This window comes from Haliaeetus leucocephalus, unplaced genomic scaffold, assembly GCF_000737465.1.
Source record: "Haliaeetus leucocephalus isolate CR32 unplaced genomic scaffold, Haliaeetus_leucocephalus-4.0 Scaffold656, whole genome shotgun sequence".
Taxonomy (NCBI): domain Eukaryota; kingdom Metazoa; phylum Chordata; class Aves; order Accipitriformes; family Accipitridae; genus Haliaeetus; species Haliaeetus leucocephalus.
In genome coordinates, this window is record NW_010973092.1 from 7559126 (window position 1) to 7581063 (window position 21938).

The window sequence follows — 21938 nt, forward strand, 5'->3', positions numbered from 1 at the left end:
CCCTCCTCAGGGGCCAGAAGCTTTTCACTCTCCATCAGGGATTGCAGCAGCTCAGCTGCTCTGGCATTATTTGTGTACCATTTTGGTCACAGCCTGACAGGCTCAGCATCATGTGATTAGACGAGAGCATTTCACTCCATAACCAAGCCTTGATTTATCAAATATCACCCTGTTCATTCCAGAGAGAGAGGAGTCCCTAAAATAATAAAGACAGACGGCTGTTGGCATAGATGGGATGGGAATTTAATTTGTCTCTTCTCAGCTAAAAGAGGAAAGGCTGCAGCATGAAAAAGCTTGGAGAGGGAAGTTCTCTTGGATAAAAAGAGTTTGCATCCTTAGGGAAATCAAGGAAGACCCAACAATACCCATCGAGAGAAAAATAAGACTAGAACTACATTTATTTCCAGGTCTAAGCCTCTGTCCCATGTTTCCATAAATTTATTTAGCCCACCTCAGGTCTCACCAGATAGCCCTGTGGGATGCAGTCAAAAGAGACACTGAAAAAAAAGGAAAAATAAAAGGTGCCTAAAAATCCTAAAAAGGCAAAAATCATTTGGACTGTTTGCACAAGGAAAAATAAAGCTGGAAGCAAGCTCGAACACTAGAGATTGCCACTAGACAAAATCCTGAGGAGGAGGATTGGAAATATTGAGTGCCAGGTCCACTTTTGGTCATCTCTTATTTATACTAGGTGCCCTTTCCCGTTTCCTTTCCTGTGCTCCTTTATCAGAGCTAGGTTTGGATAAACACTAAGGCATATATAGCTGCTGCAAAGACTCAGACCTCCTGCCGGGAAAGGACTGTACTGCCCGTACTTACTTGGATTTAATGCATGAAATCCAGACTCAGCCAGCTGAGAGCTCCTCTCACCTGTACAGTCCTACAAGGCAACGATCTGGTCCACAAAACAGATGCACAGCATGTCTAGGTGCTGTATTGGCTCTGCTAGGAGGAAACCTGGTATTTTCTACAGCTAGGATATGGCCCAGAACAGTGGCTCAGTCACCACCAGCACTTCTGGCTGTTTATACTGATATTTCATAAATCCAGTTTCAGCCATGGGATATACAGAGATATGCCCACATTCTGCATATAGGGTACACCTTTGGTCTTAACTTCACTGAGGGGAAGTGGAAGTTTTCCAGTGACCTAAATGACCTGAAATAAATAGCAATCGAGCTCCAAAATGTCATCATTGGATCCTCACTGCATCACGACAGCCAGGCACAAAGGAGTCCCTGTGTGTACAGACATTCATCAAATAAGGGCTGCAGGAAAAAAGTTAAGAGATTCCTCGTGTAAATTATTTAGTGATTGTTATTCAACCTTCTCCATTTACACATAAGTCACTGTATCCAACTGGGTAAAGAACCATCTTCATAACCTGTCTTGTACTATAAAGCATCTTTGATACTTTCTACAGAGACATTTGTAGTGTATTTAGGATGGCGGAAGTACGCAACCCCATGTCAGAAAGCTTTTACTTCCACATGAATGTTTGTTTTGCTGGTGCTCAGTGGTTGACTTGTTGAATGTATCACGTTCTGCATCCTGGGTTTATTACAGCTGTCTTCTGCTCTATGGCAGCATTTACGTTTATTTCTTGTTCTAGACCCCACATATTAACAGAGGAGTAATCGTGCTGGGCTCAGCCATAGCTGGAGAAACTAAACCTTGGATACTAAGTAAGTGTGAACAGGGTCACATTAGATTCACTTCTTGGATAGCATGGTTGCAGCTGGCCATAAAACTGTGACTTTTTTCCTTTTGGCTTTCCTGTGAACTTTGGTTTATGGTCTGGAACACAGGTAAGAAAGGAGGTCCTATTCCTTTAAAGACACAGCATTTAAAGGGTAAAGAATAATTACATCCCATCTTATAAAGGACAAACAAGGAGGATTGAGCCCAAGTCTCATAGGAGATGAGACACAGACTTTTACCTTAAGAAGTCAGATTTAAAGAGGATAGCTGATGGCACAGGTTAGCTAGGCTTTGCTGCCTGCTGCCAAAAGACAAATAAAGACATGAGAAAGCTAAGTGAAAACTGGGGTGCATGTGAGGAAGCACAGAGAGATAGCACTTCTTGGGCACAAGACTTTGGAGATGCAGAGGCACCTTAACTTCTCAGTGGTTCAAAAGAAGTAGATGGAAAGGAATCCAAAGTTACAGGTCAGGGTAACTACTCTGAAGACCATCTTTGAAACACTGCAAAATCTCTCAAAAATGTTTAAGAGAACAACTCTGTCCATATCAACCACTATTTGCTCTTTCATCAGCCTGGGAAAAAAAATACAGGCACTCACAGAGCAGAGATGTGCAGTCAGTTGAAATCACATGCCTCTAGGTCTCGTTATAATAGTGCTGTAGTTATTTGTTAGAATGAAATGCCTCTCCACTGCAATGGGGGGGCTTTTCTGCAGTACCTAATTTAATCTTTCAATGAATATATTCCCTTGAATACAGTGTATTTTGTTTGACAGTTCTTAAACGCTTGGATGAATCTGAACATCGAAGAACTGGAGTACACACATTATTTTTCTGCAGATTCATTTAGCAGCCCAAGCTAACAGCCAGATTATTAATAATGAGCTAAATAAGATACTTTTCTAAGGGTTGATGGACATTTGAAGTCTGAAAAAGAAAGTATGATATTTGCTACTCAGCTTCCCTCTGGGATAGTATTTGAAAAGTACCCAGATACCCCTTTAGGAAAGGCTATTTTTTCTCATGGTTATACTTACATTGAGGAAACTAATTGCAAGGGAGAAATGCGAAAGTGATGCTGCTAACTTTCCTAACGTATGTTTTGCAAAGGCACAGGGCTATTGTTACACTAGAATTTTGGCTGATAAAATGGTAAAAGCTTCCCAACCTCTTGGCTGCATTCCTTTAAAAACAACAGCGGTTCTGCAGTATCTTGCAGATGCAACAATTGGCAACCAGCTCATCCAGATGTACCTAAATTAGCTTTACAGATTAGCTTTATAGCTCAGCTACCAGTGACAGCCTGGCTGTAGAAGCGAATCCCTCTTTACAAAAAAAGAATTTATTGTTGTCTTATGGCTCAACTTTCCCTGTTGGCAGAAGTTATTATTGGTCTATCCTTTCTATTCCAGTAGCTCATCGGAGCTCTGTGGTGAATGAGGTGAATTGAAGCCTACAGCACTACACCCCAGATACAGAAAAAGATGGTCCCTTTCCCTGAACACTTCTATTCTGGAAAAAAAAAAAAAGAAAAAAAAAGCGCAACTGTTTATCTGTCATTGCATCAGTTAATACAGATTGAAAATAATGGACAAGACACTGAATTCACAAACCCTTCTGCAAGATCAAAGCACACTTCAAGATAAGGCAGGAGCAATTGCTCTGAGTAAATCAGTTGTGTCTAAAGCTTGCAGAATCTGAGCAAGAAAGATAGGTCGTACGTGTGTGGCTGGGGCAGCATGGGGGTCTCAGGGGTGCAGACAGACAGGTAGCACCCTGTGAATATTGAAAGGTTACAACAGCATCTAGAGAGTGGAAGAAAATAATGTCTTATACAACTAAATTGTATCCAACTGTGAATCTACAATTATTAATATCCAGAGAGTTGTGAATCTTAGAAGACAGCCAATGAACACAGTAGCTCACCAGATCTGCTGCTGGTCCAAAAAGTCAGGTACAGCTGGTCTGCCAGGAGGAGAGCCCAGACTTGCTCAGACCTGGCACGTCCTGCATAGCAATGCCAGCAGTGTCTGGGGTTCCTGGACATTCTTTTCTTATTTCCACCTAGAAATTCCCTCCAGTCAGAATTAGAGGATTTTTTTACATTTGCGCGATAGCTCAGACACAGAAGAGGGATGTCAGAAATTCCTGGCTAGGCCCATTGCATGTGCTGCGGGAAATGGGCAGCAAGCCTGAAACCTCCTGGTCTTGTTGGGTTTACGGCGTGCGGAGAGATCAGCCGCGCTACGTGTCTGTTGTAGGCGAGAGCTTTCCATGAGATCCACTGCGTGTGAGCAGCTCCATACGTGAGGACATGAATCAAGTGGACACATCTCTGTTCCTACTAAAACCTTTGCACTCTTTAAGGTTTAAGGCCCAGTTAGTCTCCTAATTCCAGAATTAGGAAATTCTTCTGTCTCCCCATAGATTCCAATGCACACCGAAGCAGAGCCCTCTTTGCCTCTATCTCTCCCATACTAATACTCTTTCACACCCACATGTGTGCTAACGTGGTTCACGTACACAGTCTTCTCCAAAGAGCATCCTTTGTTAAGTAGCAAAGCTTTTCTTTCACCCCCCCTCCCTTTTATTCGGTAGCCTTGTCAGGAGCGTTTGCACCTGTCCTCTCATACTCAGCTGCTCTCTATTTTTGCTGAACATTTCTCCTTTTCAGTACAGGACAAGAAAAGCAAAGGGTTTCATTCAGTATTGGCTTGGAGAAAAAAAAAATCCTGTCTAAACCAAAGCTACTAGCAAAGCAGAGAGCAGAAGAGAGCGAGGGAAAGAGATAGTGTGCCTGCAGGGAAAGTAGCTTAAGGAGAAGTGTAGGAGGAATACTGATTCTAGACTTGCAGCAGGTCTATTTTTCATAAAGGTAATAATAAAGAATAATATGGTGTAATTAGGGCACAAAATCACACTAAATTGCAGAGTGCTTGTCTGCAGGTTTCACTAAGAGGGAAAGAAACAAGGGGGCTGAATGGCTCCTCCTGGGGTTAGCACTGAGACACCTTTTCCCAAACTCACCTAAAGGATCTCATTGCTGAAAGTTAGAAATGTGTATTGGAATTTCAGGACTTTTTTTTTTTTTTTTTCATTATAAATTCCCCTGAGCCAGCTGTGAGAAGGCTGGTGTGAGTGTACCGACCAGTACACCACCACAAAGACATACCTATTTGGGTCCTGAAAACCAAGGATGCACAATCTGTGTTGCTTCCAAAGCTAGACTGATCGTTGGAAACTGGTATCTCTGCACCATGCCCTCAAGGTAAAATGTTTCTTGTTTTCTGCATTCAGCCTGTGATGGGGAAACCCTTTGCCTCTCCACTGCTATGGGCTCTGCTCCTTGCATTCTCCCAAAACCACACACACAATGCTATAAATGTTTTCTGCAGCCAGCATGACACAAGAGCAATTTCCCGTGTTTAAAGAGAGAAGGATCCAGTTCGTACACCCTTCTTACACTGAGATGGGGAGGGAACTATTCCTCATTCAGAGCGGTTGATACTGGGTTGAGTAGCTTTCCAGAGAGCCATATAATAGAGACCCGCTCTGATCTCATTCAGGTACTGAACGACCAGTTGTCACCAAATTGGATTTATTCCTCACTGTTTCTTATCCTCTGTCGAAAATTACTTTCACTTTAATTTTCTACACAGTTTTCTTAAATAAGGACATCAGTCTCCATGAAAGAAAATCTTTGATTCAAACTTCACAGTGTCCATTTCTAGCACATACCTGTAGTTCTGGTCAGAAGAATGTGATTGTTTTCAGAGTCCTTTAACATATACTGCATCAAAAAAAGGACATTCTCCCCATAGTCCAAGAAACTGTCTAGCTGAAGACATTACTGGGTAACCTCTTCCCTAGGGATCTGGCTGTAAACCTCATTCAACTTTAAGTGGTGATTTTCCAGAAATTTTAATCATTTTGAGTTTTTATGCTACAAAAATCACTGCAAAGCGCTCACAACTATGAGTAGTAACTGAAGAGGGAATATGAGTTGGACTTAAAGTAGTGGAAGCTGGAAAACTGGCAGGTGAGGGATACAGGCAAAACCCAGCAGCACAAACTCCCAAACTAAACCTGACATGTTGGAAGGAAGGAGACTGCCCTGGTCAGCAGTCCTGGAGCAAAGAGCCCTTGTTTTAAACAGGAGAGAGTTGAGGCTTTACTGTGAGATATCCCCCTCTAGTCTGCCCTCCCAATCCAGCCACACCAGCATTTGAAGGACTGAACTACACTTAATCCCTGGATAATCCCTTTTCCCTGACCTTGGACTGAAGGGTACTAGTGGTGATAGAGGCATGCGTTATCACACACAGATGTGTGTGTTCCTACTTATCTGGGGAGCTGGAGCTCTGCATTTCTTCGAATTAGTTACCAGCTCCCCAAGATGTTCTGGCATTGCCACACATAGTCCTGCAGTACCTCGAAAGACCAGTAATAAATCAGGTTTTATTATCCAAAGACCTTATTTGCCACGTGCCCCGAAATCACCTTACTGGAAGGCCAATATTAAACAACGCAAGTTATGAGGTTCAGAGATAAACAAAAAGGTATATGTGTAAGATGAGTTTAAAAGATTTTCATCATTCTGTGTCATCCATCCAGCTAACCATCTGTCAAGATGCTTATGCTGCCTTGCAGCTGGGATCCAGTCCACAAGCAAAAGCTTCACCTTGAAAACAGCTTTCACTGGGGAGGATGATGCTTTGTGTCTGCCCTGTTGTTAATACACTCAAGCTCTCTACGGTGATTATATCACCTTCAAGCATTCTCCCCAAGGGTTTCTTGTGAGTCACCATTTAATCAGGGGTCTCATTTTAACACTCCCCCCCAGGACAGCTGACTGCATCTGTCTACTTAATAACAGTGATGCTCTTTGAACATAGTGATGCTCTTTGAACATGACTAGGCAGAATTATCTGCTAGCCAGAACATACTAATGAATGTTTCAGTATTTAATTGTAAGCACATGTTAACCCATTGCAAAGTAAATGTACTTTTCCAGCTGGGGTAGCAATATTTAAACCTCACTGCATTGCTTTTTAATAGCAGAAAACTATAATTTATGTAAGATTGCAATGATTCCTTGAGCAAGTTCAGGAAGAGGAATAATGTCTGCTATTCATTGCCAGGTTTTGATTGTGATGAGATAGAACAATGTGGGGTAGGTGTGGTTGGGACAAAAAGTGCTCTAACTATGGCTTTGAGAGATATTGTGATGGAAGTTCGTATTTTCAATAGTTTAAAAAAGGTGAAGAGGTGCTTAGAACTTCAAATAGTCATTACTAACAAATCTCACATAAATAAGTAAATAAATACTATGTAATGATATTTATAGAGAGAAGCAAGTGAAAAGTAGTGGAATATTAGTTCTCAACGATAGTCTATCTTAGCTTGCATTCATGCTTCCACGAATCCACACAAAAGCACCAGATTAAAGAAAAAAAGATATTAAAAGATTCTGGTTTAAATAAATTGTTTGGTAATGACATCTTTCTTACCAGCCAGTTTGTTGCTGAAATTAAATTGTGGTCTGTGTTTTGAGGCAGTTTCAGACTTGATAGTACTCCCTGGTCTTAAAATCTGTAAATCAATATTGTTGCAATATATCTCCATGTCTTCACATTTTAACAGCAGTTGCATGATCATTGGTTGCTAAATTTGAAAGTTTCAGAAGGTCCCCCTCAGCCTCAAATCTGTCTTGTGTATGGATCTGTGCTGCAAGAAACCCTGCCCAGGGGTGTTTGTAGAAAACAATTTTTCATTGTCATTTTACAGATGATAAATGAAAGAAGAGAGATATTAAGTGCCTTCTAGTGAGAGCAAATCTTTTGCACAGCCAGCACTGAACTCATGTTATTTGATTCCCTTTCAGTACCTGAGCCATGAGCTCATCCTGCTCCTGTACGGACATTAATGAAATAACCATAAATGGGACCATGACAAAACTGCAAAGTTTTCATGCTTCGAAGATCGCCTGGAGGTGAATGCAATGGCCTCACTTCGGTATCCCCTCCTTCTTTTCCGTTTTGGCAAGTGTGTAAGTACTAATCAATTAATCATTTCTGAAGTTTAATCAAGGGCTGAAGTTGTAATCAATTGGCAACCCAATGCAACACAAGGATGTTTGCCTGGCTGCCTGCCTGCCCCTCTGAGTTAATTAGCAATTATCTCTGCTGAGTGACCCCTTGATCCTGCACAGTTTAGCTGAAAGAAATGTATCCAAGTGGTAATTTCACCTTTTGCCTCCATCATTTGGTATTATTCTAACCATTTATTAAAATTCCCAGACTCTCCAGAGCTTGCACAATGGGAAAATCTTTAGTTAAACCTGCAATTACTGTAATGAGAAGATATAATGAAGTTATCATTAAAGATGAAGTATTTTCTTATTTTTCCCTCCCCCCCTTACTTATAACCACCTTTTTCTCCTTTCTCTCAAACTGCAAAGAACTGGCATTTCTAGTAGAGCCCACCAAGAAGAATCTGTGGTAAAATTAATTGCAGAAAGAACTACAAGGAAGGAATCTCACGTCAGTCTGTCAAGAGTGGAGGTTTCCTGGAGCAACCCAATTCCTCACCATTTTGCAAAGGTAGATCTCAAATTCTATATCTTACTTCCATGTTATCAGATGATGACATTCCCGTGGAAGGCAGGGGGCGTAGCTGTAAAATGTGTTGTTCTAGCATATTTAACCATTGCATATTTATTTAATTAAAAATCCTCTTTTCCCAGCTCTCTCTGAAGTACCTCTCTAGGCAGGAAATAGACTGTCAAATCTGGAAGTGAATCACTGGAAGATCAGCCTTAATTTGAAAGGAATAATCTAGAAACAGCAAAAAACCACTGAACATTTTCTAAAATGCGGAGAACAAATTTTAGCATCAGATAAGGACTCTCATACTTGTGCAAGTACTTGCAAAGGCTAATATAAACATAGCAAAAGGAATATACCCCCGTCATTGTTCCCAAAACATTGGTAGACTCTGTTGGAGAGCTCGCTTTACAGTAGATGCTGAGTACTCTTCGCAAACATTGACCTCAGTTAAAGAGGTTTAGCAACCTCTACACTTCCACCTTTGCAAATTCAGACTACTTCTATGATTAAAAAAGTCCAGCTTTAATAGTTACACTCACAGGTACTTGAATAACTGATGGGCTAAACCTAAATGTCCTGCCAAAGAAACTCAGCCAACAGTCCCAGCAAGATATTAGCCTGTCTGGGATCTAGATCACTCCATTGCAGCTGAACTAGTGCTGTGGAAAATACGTACAAGGTAGCAAAGATATCTTCCAAAATGTCTCATCTCAGTTTTGAAATGTTGGTTGCAAAGACAATCTCCCCAGGGTGACAGATTTGACCTTCTCCTCACTCTCTATTCTAAAGAGTGGAAGTAGAGGCCAAGATTGCTTATGCATATAGGGCAACATGAGGACACAGCATCATCTGAGGGGTTTGAAGATAAATAGCAGTAATACCACAGCTGTATAAAACTGTCATAAGCAATATTCCCACTGGACAAGTGGATAAAATACCGACTTTACACAGAGCAATATTCCTGGGAGAAGGCCCCTAAATTATTCCTTGGGGTATCTTGCTGTTACAGAGGCATGATGGATGTCCATGCATTAGCAGTGCCATCTCAAGCCATCAGAAGTGTTGACACAGATGAAACATTTTGATTAAGTGTTCCTGTTCAGCCTTATATATTAAAAACTGTATTGGATGGAGCAGAACTCTCACCTTTGCTCCATCTTTATTTGTATTTTCACAATGTAACAAAACCAGAATAAAACAACGGGAAAGACAAGACTGATCTCAACACTCATGCTTACTAGAGGCAGGGCCTTCTTTCGGTGGCTGTAGATCCATCCAGTTCTAGGGGTTTGTGTCTATTTAAGTAACTTATCTGTTGATGTACTCTTGAGGTCTAAATTACTCCATCTGTGATAGATTGTGTGTCTGTACAGCACCTAGCACAGTATGTGCTGATTCATGTGTAGGTCTCCTAAGTGAATAGATACTTCAAGGTTCCTACTGAACAGATGAAGATGATTCCTCTTTTCTTTTCTGTACTCTTGTTATGTGACATCCTAGGAGAAAAGTCTGCTAATTAGGAGTGGCTGTTGTTGGTTCTTCATTTGCTTCAGAAATTACTGAAGCTCTAATGAAGAGCTTACGAGGGACAGTTGATTTGCATAGTTTTGGGAACTGAACCACAGAACATTACACAGGTCAGAGCACTGGTGTTTGCTAGTATCTGTTGTCTTTGACAGGATTGTTGTACCAGGTTTGTAGAGGGCATTTGCTACTAATAATGATTTAACAAGAGCAGAGGAAATGTCCCAACACAGCACAAATTAATATAGAGGGCAATAGCTGTAATGAGGCTGTAAAAGGAAACTCAACACCTTCAAGCAGGGCTGTATTTTCTGACTTCCCATTTTCAGGGATCTGATTGTACTTTGTTTTTATAGCACTTGAATTAGGGAACATGATGGGAAATTTGGGCTGCTGGAATTTTGCAAGTAGATGGTCTGTGCTGTCTTCACCTGGAGAAGGACAAGGATGACATAAATGCTGGAAAGCACTATATAGTAATCACACACTTTTAAAATGGAAATAATAACAGCATATATTACATGTACATAAGATGAACATACATTACAACAGTTAAACATGGATATATAAAAGGAAAGATAAAGACTTATTTGGTAAAATAAATAAGTCATTGGCTCTGTTTCCTTGATCATAAACCATATGTTAAAGACAAATCTTAATTTCAGTAAGTGTATGAAAGTGCACTGAACATATTTCAAGAAAAATGCCAAAGAATTTCGTCTTTCAACACCCAATAGACTAGGTGTGGGATTGAAATTCAGCTCCTGAGTACCACTGATACAAGGGCTAGCTGACTGGTTCAGCCAAGCCTGACTCCAGATACCAATCCATAATAGACATCATGAGGAGCAGTGACTGACTGAAAAACAGTGTACTTGCAGACTAAGGAGAGGATTTTAATGACTTGTGATGTGTAGTAGAAGTTCAAGTAGAAGATGACTGAGGTATCTCTCAGCTGTTTTGAGGGCTTGTGAAGCTCTGCGCTGTGTTGTGTGACAGCATGCTGACAAAGATGGCTGCTGACCCATAGAATCATAGAATCATAGAGTCGTTTAGGTTGGAAAAGACCTTTAAGATCATCGAGTCCAACCATCAACCATGGCCACTAAACCGTGTCCTGAAGTGCCTTGTCTACACGCTTTTTGAATACCTCGAGGGTTGGTGACTCAACCACTTCCCTGGGCAGCCTGTTCCAATGCCTGACAACCCTTTCAGAAAAGAATTTTTTCTTAATATCCAATCGAAACCTCTGCTGTCACAACTTGAGGCCATTTCCTCTCATCCTATCACCAGCTACCTGACAGGAGAGACCAGCACCCACCTCGCTACAACCCCCTTTCAGGTAGTTGTAGAGAGCGATCAGGTCTCCCCTCAGCCTCCTTTTCTCCAGACTAAACAGCCCCAATTCCCTCAGCCGCTCCTCATAAGACCATGGTTGTGGTCCCTCTGGTGCTGCCATTGCTCTGTGCTCCTGACCACCTCCATGCAGCTACACCTCATGCTTGGAGGACACAAGCGCTCATCCACTGCAAGCTGCATTGACAGTTACTCTCCAGCATGAGTTGCATGAGTTGTTCAGCCTCCTGGGTTCCTCTGTGTTACCCGCCAGCAGTCCCGTTTCACTCCAAGGCTATCGCAGGTGAAAGCAGATGTCAGTTCTCTTTGAATTCTGCCTTTACAATGGTTATCACAAAACAAAAGCACTAATGATAACAATGCAAACTTCCTTACCACGTACGTCTCTAATGAAATGGCTTGTGTGTCCCTAGAGGGGGGAAACATAGTTGGATCTTTCTCTCAATTATTTTTCCAGTCTATTAAACTGTCTAAACTCCAGTTTCTCAAAAATATATAAATAAAATAAAAACCAGAGAAAATAAGTGAAAATTGAGGCCTCTGCTCATCTCATCCAGCATCATGGTTTATCATCCCCAAGACATGTCTTCAGAAGCTTGGCTTTATGATCATGAGAGAAAATAATGATGCACTGAGAAAACTTGCAAATGTACAGCCCTGTTAAACACAAAATGGATCCCCTAAGTGATTTATCATTACTATTTGCAAAATAAATACAGGTAGGAGAAAGGGAAGGGCTGGCTCTAATTTGGTGTCTACACAGCAAGGAGAAGCTACCGCTGAGGGTGAAGGGAAAGGATAAAAGCAGGAGCAAGAGAGAGGAAACAACTTAGTCTCCTCACAAAAGATATATCACATCTGAGGACTGCTCATGTTCAACTAAGCAACTGAAAGAAAGTGCGCTCCCAATGTATAACGGTGTAAACATATATCAATTGGAAGTTTAGCTATCCCAGCCTGAATCCTCTTTAGCTTGCTGCCAATGCTTTGAAAAATGCCCTTATTTGTGTCTGTGTCTCTGAGAGGAGGCAGGATGGCACCCTGTTATACACAGCCCATTTCAAACACTGAGGATCATATACATTACACTGCGGATCATATACATCAGTTACGTACCTGCCTTTTGGAGCGTATATGTACTTGCTCATTATTAGTGAGATTTGGTTTCCCAGCTCTGATTCTCAGTGACTTTTTAACGAAAAGAAGGCAAAGGGACAAGGTACAGTTACGCACAGCTGTCTTAATTAGCAAGATTATTTTTGCTTGCATTTATCCCATCATACTTTAAACACTCAGGTCATGTACCTACACATCCTACAAGGCCGCAAAAGTCAGTGAAGGTCCTCCACCTCACTGTAGATCTGTCATCTTTTTGAGATTCCCATTTGTCTCTGCTGACTTCAGAGAGTAGATTTATTTAGACACTTCAAGAGCATGCACAGAAATGAGGTTGGGTCTGTGGCACAAACTGGATAAGCTTTGCTTTGTGTATTTGGGTGCCCAGAAAAGCAGAACAGCAGCTGGATGCTAAGGCTATGCAGAACCATCTGGCAGGGTTGCCTTTGCTATATTCCTGACTGACCACAGACTTAAGTGCATTATGGCTTTTCACCTCAGCTCCCTGGACTCTGCCCTCACAGGCCCCCACGTTAAAAAGGAGATTAATGGTGTTTTCTGCCTTTCTCAACATTAAAGTGCATAAATGAAAAACCCTGCATGAATCTCACTGGAACCATGGCTGCTTTGTTATCTCTCCTTGGCAGAAGCCGCAGAAGTCCAGAACCACTGAGGCTGGATGAGATCTCTGGAAGCCACCTGGTCCAATCCCCTCTCAAAGGGCCAAATTTACAGTTATATCTAGCTTCAAAGTTCCAGCTGGTTAGATTAGGTCAGTTTGGGTTAGGTCCCAAACTTTATGGTTCTGCAGTAAAATAAAATAAAAGCAGCAGTAAGAAGGTGGAACGAGAAACCCAGATATTCAGAATTAGGGCACTTGCACTGTCACTTACTCTCTCATCTCTGTAGCAGGGCACTGGTATGAGATAACAGTCCGTGCTTGGGAAGGCATAGTTCACGAAAGAGATGGTTCCTGTTGCTGACGGTAATCTCTACAAGCACAGCACATGCACTTGTGCACAATGTAGTGTATATTCTGAAGGAATAAACGATGGATTCATGCGGTCAGGGCTAAGGGGAGAAATGCTAATTGTGGGTTAGCGGCCCTATACCTCCATCTTACTCTATTCACTCACTAGCCTATGCCCATATGTGTCCAGGACACCTCTGCTCCTTTGTAATGAAAGGACCCAAGAAAATGGATTGTGGCACAGCTCAGATAATATTCCTGCTGATCCCTTCTACCTCTGCTTTTTAAAGTGTGCTTGGCTGGGAAGCTGACTCATTAAATAAGGAGCAGAAAGCAGCAATTTGGTGTTCTGAACTTGTCTCTACCTTCTTGACAAACACCTGTGAAATCACATCTTGCACCATCTCACACAGATGGCTTGCAGGCCAGCTCCTTCGTCTGCACAGCACCAGGTTGACAACTCTATCACATATGGAAATGAGGTGACTGGAAAACCATAGCTTCAGCTACTCTGTCCCATGGGTTGGAGAATCAGATTACATTTTCATAGCTTTGAAATACCACATGCAGCTTGCAAAGCAATTAATGCTGAAATAATCAGGCACTTTTTAATCAACCATTTCACTGAGGAGGACTATGGTTTAGCTTGAAACTGTTGTAGAGGGACATGGCATGAGTAAATACATGCATAGGAACAGCTCATTTGTTGTAATTTTCCATTCCTCTCAACATGTTGTTGCTTTATACCTCACAAAAATCAGTTTAAGAGGATCTGGGGGAATTGGAAAGGGTCTTCTACCCATCTGTCTTCTGTAGCATTCATTGAATGGGTTGGACTTCGGTTATAGCTCTTCTCCTTGAGGAAGGATGGGGAAGCTTCTTCCACTCTGGGAAACTAAAGGAGTTCTCAGCCTTTCCCTGCAGAGCACCTGCTGCTCAGCTCTGTCCCAGTAATATCCTGATTTTCCTTCCCAAGACCAGCACTCAAGCAAGACATGGTTAAAGGAAAGACCTGTGCATTCACTGTGTGTGCGTATTTGGGTGCGGAGAGGAGAGCCATTATGGCCTTGTAGTGACCAAGAGCTCAAAGGAACAAGCCTTGATCTCTGTTAAAGCAGCCATGCTTTGAATTTTTGTCTCAGCAGCTCCCCCTCGGCCTCTCAGGTGAAACCTCAGCAGATGACTCACCAGTCATTAACTCTGCATTTCTCCCAGCAGTCTGGCTGGAGCTGGTGCTAAATTTAAATGCTATACTTTCAGCCAGATCCCATGGAGAAAGAACACTGAAGGACAAGCAATACAGAGAAGACCTTTGAAGTGTGCTGTGAAATCCAGAAGGCTGAGATTTAAACAATGCCTTTTTTTCCAGCAGCAGCCTGAGGAGAGGTGGCCTTACTCCAAAGTGACCAAAGTGGAAAAGTGGCTGGGAAGGAACTTCTTTCCTAGAGGTGAATTGTCACCCATAGCTTGAACTCTTTGGGCCAGGTCCTTCCCCACACAGGGAAATCTGTGCTTGAGAAACCAATCCACCCACGTACAGGTTTGACAGCCTTGCCTCCCCACCCGTAAGAGGCTGATACATGATTGAGAGAAGGTTTTTATCTCCCCTTACTAATTAAAGTGACATGGTTTTGAAAAATGAATCCCTCTTAAGTTTAATCAAGTATATTGAGAGACTGAATATTGTAAGAAATCAACATCTTGGGATGCCATGCTGTACCACTGCTTAGCAAATACATCTTCAGGCTTTTCTTTTCCTACTGCATTAGTATTGAAAACATGACTATGAGGAAGCTGCCCCCTAGGACATAGTAAGTGAATCCTCAGTCTGATGTCATGAGGGCTGAAGCATCTAGTCTCCTGTTTGGGGAGCTGATTCAAACTCAGAGAGGAGAAAGGAACTGGGGAAGAAAATACTGTGAAGAAATTGTTGGAATGGTGACAGTAATCCTGCTAATCTGTCTCTGCAGAGTCACACAGTCTACTTACAACCTGAACCTCTCAGCAGCTTCAGAGAGAAGGGAAAACAGCTTGCAAAAACTTTTGTAACAAACCCAGACATTATCTCAGAACAAAACAAGTAGCACCCAGTCCTTTACAAGTTATGGGTTTAAAGTCCTGTATCTTGCTCTTTACCTGAATCATGAATGAGCACTGTAAATAACACTACTGTTTTGGGACAGCTTCCCCTAGAATCCAAGAGCCATTTCAAGCTGGCTACCCAGTTTGGGAGGCAGAAGATGTGAAAACAGTTTCATTCTGGAACATTGTCTGTGAGCAGTCACGCAGAGATGTTCCCATGATCTGCTAAAGCAGAACTACAGCAGAGCACTGCTGTGCAGGACAGACGCTAGACAGACAGAAGACTGAGAGCCATGAGGGTGGTTAAACCCCTGACCAGGGGCCCAGAGTGCCTGGGGCATTTCCATCCATGGAGATACTCCAGCCTTGGCTGGCAAAGGCCCTGAGTTGCCCTTTTCCCTGGCTGGAAAAGGCCAACTAACTCTGAAAGTAGATCTAACCTTGAATTTGGCCCTGCTTTGAGTGAGGGCTTGACCAGATTACTTGTAGACATCCTTTTCAACCTAAATTATTCTGTGAGTCTATGAATCCAGGCAAGGTCAGCAGCAAAGATACTTTCTATTTCTGTGCTTCTATTTTTCTCCTTGGCATTAGCCTGGCTGGTCTATTTTGCTTGGTACGGGATGTCTCTTACTGTTCATCTCTATCATGTCCAACACGATGAAGACCTTGACCAGACCCTCAAGGTTCTACAACAGCAGTTACGTCCCTATGAAAAACAAAGGAATTCCTCAGTTTGTGCACAGCTGGCATTATAAATCTGAACTGATCTAAACAAAACAATGGAACCCAGTATCACAAGCGTATGCTCAGTTTTTTTCTGTCTTAGGTTGTAGAAAAATATCCAGTAATCTACACTCACAGAAAAGGATGAAAAATGCATCAGCTCTGAGACCAGCATGGTAGTACCTGCAGGAGCAAGTTAGGTATGAAAAGGATGCACAACACGAAGAGACAACTCAGTTTCAGAGACTGCAGCATGAGTATCTCCGTTGAGGTTTCCTGGAGCAGATTTGGCACATTTTGCTAAGTCGGTCATGGCTCCAGCACTCCCGAATGTGCATCTGTCACAGTCCGCCCATGGCAGTAAGGCTTTTACACTGGGTGATGATTGCACCTGCATGTTTTCCTGCAACAAGAAAAACTGTACATTTTAAGTAGCTTTTTACTTTCTTGGCATTTCAAAGAACACGGGGCTAAAATAATACCGATGATAATAATAATAAAAAAAGAGATCCAGAACTAGGTTGGCAAACATAATCACAAGGTATATTAAAAAGTTAAACATAGCTCGCCGCTTTGAAAATCAAGCACCACAGGAAGCCGAGGATGTGTTGTCCCTTGGCTTTATGTCACTTTTTAAAAGGAACGTTGTAATTGAGTAATCAGCTTGCTGGTTGTCATGGCAATTGCTGCCGGCTGCTGCAGGGAACCGGCCTCCGCACTTTGTCTGTACCACGACGAGGGCAGCCACCCACTGGTGCTCTCCCCAGCATCCCTGCGAGCCCAACTGCTCTCTGCTCTCCCAGCCAGAGCCCAAGGCTGGGCATCAAGCAGGGAAGGGGAATAAATATAACATGGGGAGACCATGGCCTGGAGGAGGATTTGACTTACAAATGCGACGGCACCTTCCGCTGTTGGTCGGCGACTTGGGGTGCGCCGTTAAGTCATTTAGCAGATGGCAGCGCTTGGGCGGTTTGGATCTCGTGCTAGTGGGGGGCTCGTGGGGTTAATTCCAAATTTAAATGCAGTATGGTAAGGGAAAAGTATGTACAGGATCCATACTGGGAAAGCTGTTTTTCAGTGGCCTTTACCTGGTGATTAAAGTCAACTCATGCTGATCAGCATTTAAACTTTTAACTGAAGGGCGGATCTGCTCGCAATAGGACGTGTGCGGATGGATGAAAGAGGGAAAACAGGTTAAGTTGAGGTTTCTAAAATGCACAAAGGGAAATGTCTTCTTTTATCCACTGCCGGAACTTCACCTGCTGTTCCTCCTGGGGAATCCTCTCACCGGGAGCTTGAGAGAAGGTTTTTGAAGAGTGAAATGACTGTATTTTCTAGAGAGAAAGGCACAAGAGACTAAATCACACAGTAAATGACAGATCTGTTCAATTGAGCATAACTCAAAATCTTCCATTTTACTGGCTCCCCTCATTCCTAGCTGTTACATTGGCATTCCCACACCACACCACACTGGAGCTATCACACCCCCAAGTGCCCTCTCTGATCTCTGCACAGGGCTTCCTTCGTTGTGCAGGGTGGAAACATCCTAACGTCTCACATACTGAACGGGAGGAAGGGTTTAATACTTCTTGCTGACTGCAGGCACAAATGACAAGCTGCACAAGGCATCTAGAAATGAAGTACTGTATCGGTAAGCGTTATCGCTTCAGCATCTTGTGCTTCCTATCACACTACCCCTGGCATGAGTATTTCTGCACTTGCCGTCCTGAACATAGTTAGAAGCACCCCTAAACCTGTGATTTGATCCAAGAGAGTGGTTAAGATTAGGTTTTTGTAAGCATGCCTTCTATACTAGGTGGGAAGAGCAGCCCGTGGAATCAATGTGCTCTTTGTCCCGCTCCATTTCCAACACTATGGCCATGATGCAGATGGTCCGTATTAACGTGTTAATAAATTGAGTGCTACCTTAGCTCTGGCACAGCGAGTCCCGCATGTGCTGGAAAACAGTCTTTGGTCACAAAGTAAGTGGCATTTTCAGATTTACAGCATGGAGTCCACTTCAAGGGCTGCTTAAGGATCACCCTTAAAAGACAGTGTTGCTATAGGCTCATGACCAGCTCAGAGTGGTTGTGACTCCAGTGCAGAACTGGAGTAAACTGGGGCAGTGCTGAGCCAGCCACTGGGAGGAGAGTGATGCAATATTTCCAGTGAGGGAGACCCTGACCTGAGGTCACCTCCAGAGCCACATCATCAGGACAATATTCTAGCTTCATTTCTCCATCCAAGCATCTGTTGAGGTTTTGGCCTTAGGTCCCTGGTTGCAAACTGAACATCTTGATAGGAAAACAGATAATTCATCTTGACAGGAAAACAGAAAATTCATTTAGATTTATCCTTCTTCAGGAACTGGGATATTGTGGCTACGACATATACAGAGAATGAAGGCAAAAACCAAAGTCCTTTAAACACAGATTAGCCAAACCATGACAGTAATTACAATGCTATCACTCCATGAAAGCTGAAGTTTGTATTAAAAAGAACCAAGCCCATTTTACCTGTCCTCCTAAATGACCAAGAAAACAAGCTAGGAGAGACCAACATGTGCTTCCTCAGATTCAGGTTCTTTTCAATATTTTTTTTTCAGTCATGAAGCATCTTAGAGATTCATAAATAAGGTCTAAAGTAAGTGACAAAGGAAGGACTGTTGTCTCTCCAACACACTGAAAGATTTCTCCCTAATATGTCTGATGGCATCTCAAATTAGTATTGTTTCCTTTGTCTGTCGCCTTCTGCATACCCAAAGCATGTCAACGTAATTCTGGAAAGTAGTTCTTATTACTTAGCTGCTTCTGCAAGAGCCAGTGTGATGTATGATGCCTGTATGATGCACTGTTGCTTTGCAGAGTTTACAGTGTGTTGCTTTGCAGAGTTTATGTAAATATTACTTTTGTTCCTCCATTTTTAAGGGTAAAATGGTGTGTGGTTAAAAGCTATCTGAACCCCAGAGACATCTGCCAGCACAGCACAAGAGAGTGAATATTAAGGCTGATCAAATTTAAGTATACCATAACTCTTGACAGTGTCCTTTAAAAATTGGTCTCTGCATACTAGAAAAAATGTTGCCCCATTTGTAATAATCACATTTCCCTTTGCTTCTCTAAGTTTAGCACACTTTGTTTTGCACTCTGTAATGTCCTTAGCTGAACACGCCATGCTCAAGTCTATCTAGCAAGTTGGAACAGTGATAGCAATTTTAATTAATCACTGTAAGGTTCTATTTTGCATGAAGAAGGCTCAGCCTCTTTGACCCATTAATTAAATTGTGGAATTTACAGTTCCTTGAAAATGTTGAAGAAGCAAAAGATTAGACAGATCTGAGCTCTATTTGAAATGGAAATTGAGACACATTGGACTGTGGATAGAGAAGAGCAAAGTGACATGTTAAAAAATGCTTTTAGTTGAACAGCCATCTACTAAGCCAAAGCCAATTGGAAACATGAATTTTTCCGTGACAAAAATAATACAGCAGCAAGAGGCAATAGGTTAGCTCTTTAGGGGCGAATTGGCTAAGCTTCTTTAATCCCAACAGAAACTCCAGCTTCCACAGCAAGAATTTGGTTTCCACACTTCTGTGAGTGAAACAATTTAAATTATTCGTCTTTGTTAAGGAATTAAATCCTGACATGTATGGGCCGTAGCCTGGAGAAGAGAAGGCTGACTGATTAAAAAGATAGAGCAAAGAATGTGGGTCCCTGTGGCCGCAGCTGAGCTCCTAACTCTCAGGATGTCTGCAGGCGAGTCACTCGCACGTCTTGTGCTGCAAATGAAACTGCAGAGGTGGGCGTAAGCACCAGGCTCTTATTGTAATTCAAAATCTCTCTCAGTGCTGAGGTAGGAAGAGTAAATATTTTATTGAAAAAGTAGTTGCTTATAATGTTAAATTCATCGATAAGGAGGCTCAGATTCCTTTAAATTCTTTCTGTTCGTTACTAGCATAAGAATCGGTTTAGTAAAAACAGGTATTTCTTCTGGGAAATTCTTGTGGAGTATAGTAGAGAATTGTATATATTTCTCTGATCTATCTTGTAATATTGAATTAATTAACACAGGCATCTGCTGCGGATCCCACTCAGACAAACAACTGGAACTGACTTAGGTAAAGCACATTAGCAATAGACATACAGCTCTCAAATCACTATTGTTTGCATTCTCAAAGTATTAAAAACCTCTGTAATAAATACACCATAGTCATGGAGTAAAAGATGCTGCCTGCCTCAAAGCCTTGAAGCATTGACACCACTTTACTCCAGGAAAACATCTGAGGTCTGAGCTAAGTTCATGTGTTTGGGTTCAGTTGGATTTAGGTTTATAGCTTGTGCCTGGCTGCGGGGGGGACTGGAAAGGAGGATCGAGCAGATCTGGGACGTCAGGAAGAGGGGTACACGCAGGGATTGCAAAGCACGCAATTCTGATGGTGTGATTTTGGCTTTCTGTTGATTTCCTGAATCTTCAGGGCTTGTATCAATAAAAATATGCTCGACTAGGTATGGCTGTAAGTTAGTGACATTTTTTCATCTACTAAGATTTTGCACTTCTTTTTTTACCCAAAAGAGGCCAAGAGAGATCCGTGCTCAAATTGTAGTTGAGAAACTTCATATTAGCAAAAGTAATTTCTTCACAAAATTTAAATCATTACTGGTATTTAATATTCATCTGCTTGCTTTTCATGTCCACAAACTGTCCATGCATATGGAATTTATTTTTGTCCCAGCCACAGGTACGTACCCTCCTACTCCCATTCCTGGTATTCCCTATTGCCATCCTGTAAGCAGAACAGCTACTCCAAGGCATGCACGTATCTCATTTGGGCCAGCGTCCAGGCAGATTAGACATGCAAATATTCGGCTTTGTAGTATTTGGAGGCTCAAACTGCAGATGCACTGGGAAAAACACTCAAGAAACTTGGTTTTGTATATGGATTAAAAACAATTAGAGTGAAATTCTATTCTGCATGATTAGATATTTGTTTTCCTAAAATCCTTCCTAAATATGATGATATTCCCCTCCCCCAGACAGCGATGTTTCCAGGATTTCTTCAGGCAGTCATTATGTCTAGGACAAGTCTTTGGCCTTTTTACTCTTAGCATGACAGTATTAACAATCCTTACAAAAACATTTATCCACATCTTAAACCTTCTTGGCAGTATTAAATCATCTACCATCCCACATATACAAGCTGGTTGATGGATGTATGCAAATGCCTAGTGGTAGGGAAAGATGTTTTAATATACAGCCCCAGTAAATTACTGAGATTATTACAAGAAGAGAGAAGGCATGATAAGTGGTTCTGGTGTTGACTATATATTCCCAGGGTACAATGGTGATAGACAGGCGGGCAGGCAGATAGGCGTTTGGGATACCTATCTGGCTGAGAATCTCAAATAAAAATAATGTTCTGTGTTATCCAATTATTTGCTTTGTAGCTTCTCAAGCTACATGAGCACTGCCCTCCTTCTAAGTCTCCTAGGTTTCTAATTTAAGTGAATAAAGAAGTAAACCTTTCCATTCCTATTTGCTTCCTACAAATAGCTCCCAGCACGGAGTATGATGCAGAGCAGTGGCTATTTAATACCTGTGCGTGGCCCTTCGCTGCTTGGGCTACAGCTACAACGTTCTGCATCGTGCCCGCGGTCAGGAGAAACCCAGGTGTCCATGTGTTAGGGCAACGCTGATCAATTCAAGCCCACCAGTTGCCCCAGTGAGGGGCAAGGTCGGACCCTGCTGCAGCACTGCCCGGTGTGTATGTGTGCAGGTTTAGATCCTGTTCTCCCCAGGAATCGCTTCCCGGCGATGGCAGCTCAGGCTGTAATTTAAAAAGTGGCAGGAGGTGA